Source organism: Crassostrea angulata, chromosome 8 (genome assembly GCF_025612915.1).
Source record: "Crassostrea angulata isolate pt1a10 chromosome 8, ASM2561291v2, whole genome shotgun sequence".
NCBI lineage: Eukaryota > Metazoa > Mollusca > Bivalvia > Ostreida > Ostreidae > Magallana > Magallana angulata.
In genome coordinates, this window is record NC_069118.1 from 8,653,949 (window position 1) to 8,658,841 (window position 4,893).

The 4,893-nt window shown below is 34.5% G+C and overlaps 1 long non-coding RNA gene across 1 annotated transcript; it reads left to right on the forward strand.

Moving 5' to 3' along the window:
* Nucleotides 1-2,667: 2,667 nt before the first annotated feature.
* On the forward strand, nucleotides 2,668-4,066 carry LOC128159970 (uncharacterized). The gene is made up of 2 exons (XR_008240219.1): nucleotides 2,668-2,895; nucleotides 3,333-4,066. It is a non-coding gene; the product is annotated as an uncharacterized LOC128159970 (long non-coding RNA).
* Nucleotides 4,067-4,893: the final 827 nt, after the last annotated feature.

A 4,893-nucleotide genomic window follows, 5' to 3' on the forward strand; every position in this document is an offset into this window, starting at 1 on the left:
ACATGAACATCATCGTGTGCACAGATTTAGAGAAAGGGTGGGAGTGAGGGGTCCAGACCCCCCCTCCCCATGAAAATTCGTAAATTACCAAAAATACACCTTGGACCCCAATGCTCTTACAGACATGTAAACGCTCTAACCCATTGCGCTTCAATGTTAGGTAACATTATTTGGGGGGTAAATATTTAATCAATATTCAACATACTTTATTGTTTATCTCAATAGGAAGTATACATGTACATCACAATATGCAGGTGTCCTGCACCACCTTAAAGCTGTTATTTACCTAATAAAATAGTGCAAGTGGATTTGATAAGGTCATAAAAATACATGCATGTTACAAATGACTGATCTTTGTCTGAAGTTGCGTACACAACACAGGTTTGCATGTCTCATTAGCGGGTACTAGTTTTACCCAGCTCTTCGATTAGATGGGTTCACGTGTATACATACATGGGTGTTGCTAAAACACGGAACGGAAAACGGAACGGAAAACGGAACAGAAGGAAAACGGAAAATCTTATCTAATGTTATTTACCTCATAGATTTGTTAAGTATGCTAAAACGATATACGTTATGTATCTTTTTAATTTTTTTTGAAAGATTAGCAATATTAGATTATTTATTCAAGAATATTTATTTCCTCAAAATTAACAGTACATGCATTGACCACTATATTCTGTCCCAAAATATCCTCGATTCACTTTTTGCTGTATATTTATATATACCTCAGGGTTCAAGCGATTCTCTTTTAGAAGCATTAAACATTCTCATTATTCTTTCTTTAAAACGTCCTCTCTAGCTTATCAGCTGGTATAAATACACGGCTAAAAATAAAGAAGTCTACGGGGTTTTGCATTTAAACAGACCCGGATGATAGTGTTGAAAAATTGTGCAAGGTCTTCTGAGTGACTTCCACATGGAGAAAAGATGTCAACATTTTCCATTATAAATCGTCCAAATGTGCTGCATGAATATTTTGGGATCGACAGACTATAGTCCCAATATATAATCGGAAAATCAAACCAGGCAACGTCTAGAGCTCTCTATTCGGATCATATGTATATAGCTGCTGGAATAAACAACTGCATGCTTTGTAATGCAAACGTAAACAAAATTGCATTGCTAAAAATACTAGTTTCACAAATTACTAGTTTCACAAATTCCCGGGTATTTTAATGTTTACTGTATTTTAACTTTTTAATGTCGTCAGTCCTACAGTTTTTTTTCTTCCATCTCAATGATACTGTATCGTCTGTATGATAAAAGATCGTCTAGAACACCGAAAATTCAATTTTGATGTAAGTATATACATGTACATCATATTTGAAAATAATATAAAAATACTCAAAACACGCATAAAACGCTTTCACTAACTGCGTACGTTACGCTAATATGCCAGCAATACCATATAAGAGAAATAAGTAAAAAGTTATAGCTAATTTGCTCGTTTAATCATGTTAATGTTTCACAATTCGTATGCATTTGATTTCTCCGTTTCGTACTCAACTAAAGCCGAATGAATACAATGCTATAATTGATAGACATTCATATGAATATTAATAAGATAGCAACATGTTGATAATCATTCATTAGATATAAATAAAAGATACAAAGTAAATCGTTTCTGGCCAGTCTAAATTCTTTTTAAGCGATAAACGTGATGATATTTTCCATTCCGTTCCGTTTTCCGTTCCGCGTTTTAGCAACACCCATACATACATGTCTGTGTTTTCCGTATGCAGAAAAGGATTACGGTAGTTAAGATCAGCTAAAGGAATTCATTATTGTGTTTTAATTGGATTATCATTATGATGTTGACCAATTTAGGTAAGCATAATACATGTAGTAGCAGTAGCACAATATAATAAGATGCCAGCATGGGATTCCTGCCAGCATACATACCCTTACCAAAATGAATTGTTTGCGGCAAACTTGCAGCAAACTTGCCGCAAATTTTCAGCAAACTGATTAGTTTACCAGAAAACTTTAGAACTTGTTTGCCGATCTTTGCCAGTAGTAGCGAACTTCTGGTAAACCTCTTTTATTATGCCAGAAGTTTACCAGACACCCAATTATGTTTGCAGCTTCTTCGCCAGAAGTGGCAAACTTTTGGCACACACCTAAAAATTTGCCAGAAGTTTATCACAAACATTTCTTCTTTTTTCTCTGTTTGTTTTACTTCGTGAGCTTGCCAAAGCTTTACCAGAAATAAGACTTATACAATTTCATATACACATTCAGCACAAATTTAAGACTGTCAATTATAATGAATTGCTTTTATAATTTGTGTATAGAGAAAAAATAAATCTAATTAATATTTTTGGATTTAAGTTTTATTCTAAGATAGTCTCGATAAAAATATTATTACGAAAATAAGATCAACTTTAATCGCATGATGCTTCATAATGAACCCCCCCCCCCCCCCAGACCCCACGTATTACGTGAACACCAACCTGTCTGTTCTTTTGTTATGCTATATTCTTTTTTCCTACGTTCAAATATCAATCAACTTGGATTTGAGTATATAAACCGCTTGATGTTGAATCATGTAAATTGAAGAGTTTTCCGTAACGTTATGCTGTTCAGTGTTTGTTTCTACTTTTACTTTTGTTTCAGTGTTAAGCTACGCGCGCGCTGATTGGTCGATCAATAGCCAGCCGCCAATTTTCACATTCGATGCTGCCATGTTGTCTGCCATCACCGAGATGGTAAAGTGAATGAAAATAAGGGAATAAGGCTGTGCACAAGGTAAAAGAAACATTGTCAATGGAGTGTTTACTTTTGGAAAATCCACGGCTAAACGGAGGACGAATATAAGTGAATGAATCGAGTCTCAACACCCATGGCTACTGCATGCACCATCTGCATGATCATGAGCACGTTTTTGAAAAAGTAAGTGAAGTAATGAAAACATATTCGTTGAATGGCAGTTTAAACAGTTATTGGAATTTAAAACGAAAGACTGTGATCTTTTATAATGAGTTTAACAGTATAAGGCCGTCCCTATGACAATGCGGGATGTCGAATCGAGCAAAACGCTCGTTATTGACATCGTTGTGATGCATGAACAAATGATTAAAATTTATTTAAACAACGCCAAATTTAGGAAATTATCATTACATAGTGTAAAAGTACATTTTATATGATTTACATTTTTATTACTTAAATAAAAGAATTCATGTTCTACTCGCATAGTCAGAGTTAGAGTAGGCCTAGTGCAAATTTGTAGCTTTATATAGATTTATAGATTGAGTAAGTATATGATAGGCTAACTTGTTTTAATCTGAAAACAATTGTGCTTATATGAAATCCATTTATCTTCCCAATAGGTGTCTGCCCTGGTGACTGGGTTACACAGACCTAAAGAAAACCATGCCAAAAAAAAACCCCCACTGATTTTATGATCAAATGATGCAACCTAAAAAGAGTGAAGACAGAATTTGTGTAAGACTTACGTAGAAAAGCATATAAACAACAGTGCTGAAGTCTGACCATTCCATTGTGGGCATTATTGTGATATTCGGCTATTTGTGTGATATTGTTTATGTGTGAAATTAAATCGGAGAGCAGGTACAGGAGACCGTCATAAAAAAGACATTGAGAATGCCTTAAAGAATCCGTGATTAATTGTAACATGACCAGTGACCGTGCAGGGCTTAATTGTGAACTACCGGTAAAAGTATCGACCTAATTTCCGAAAAATATGGTATATGGTTTGAACTTCGCTCGCTCATTGTGAACTTTTGACAAGTCCATCTGTGCATGCATGTTGTGATCAAACTGCATTCAAGTTTATCGATCTGCAGCAACAAATCATCACCTATCGGTTGAGTACCATTTGTCAAATTTCAATATGGTTTGTTCATCAGTTTTGTGTTTATTTTTGAAATTTATAAAATGTGTAAAATTTTAAGTTAATTACTTGTGTCCTTTATCTCTAATTTTGCTGCAACTGTTTAAGTTAAACAACATCTTTGTCAATCACCAGTAGAAGTTATTTGTTAATTGATTGAAAAGCATAGTACATGTATTAGTAACTCATTATTAAATGATTATTAGTGTTTATTAATTGTTTTTCTTATGTTGTAATATCTTAAAGTTGCTATGTCTATCTGTAAGCTTGCGGCAAATTTGCCGCAAACAGTTTGCCGGAAGCTAATTTGCATACGAATTCTGAACTTGCTGCAAATTTGCCGCAAACAGTTTGCCAGAAGCTAATTTGCATACGAATTCTGAACTTGCCGCAACTTTGCCGCAAACAGTTTCCCAGAAGCTAATTTGCATACGAATTCTGAACTTGCCGCAACTTTGCAGCAAACAGTTTGCCAGAAGCTAATTTGCATACGAATTCTGAACTTGCCGCAAATTTGCTGCAACTGTTTGTCGGAAATTTGCAGCAACCTCTCTGCAAATTTGCGGCAACTGTTTGCCAGAGGCCTTATATTTTGGTAAGGGTACACATGTATATAAGTTCTACTTTCACTTTCTAAATGTAATCTCCCTTTGACAGCATACTGTATCATCATCTTTTAATATTTAAATAAGCTTATCATCGTTACCTATCCTATCGCATTTGTAAAGTTTCTGTCATTTTAGTTGCAAAAGTTATTTTTTTCATTTGTCAGACTGCATGCACTGTTGAGTTGACCCCATATTGACCCTGTATAAACAATTTCTTATTAAATTTGTGTATTACATATGTAAGTAAGTGTAGACACTTATATTTTTTATATGAGTAATAATAGGAAGGAAGGAGTATTTCTTTCTTAATGTATTATAATGCATCAAATACAATGTAGGTCATGACCTTATGGGACTGTTCTGACCCCACGAAACAGGAAAATACAAAATATCTTCTAAACTTATTATCAGTCATCAACTGGTGCAAAG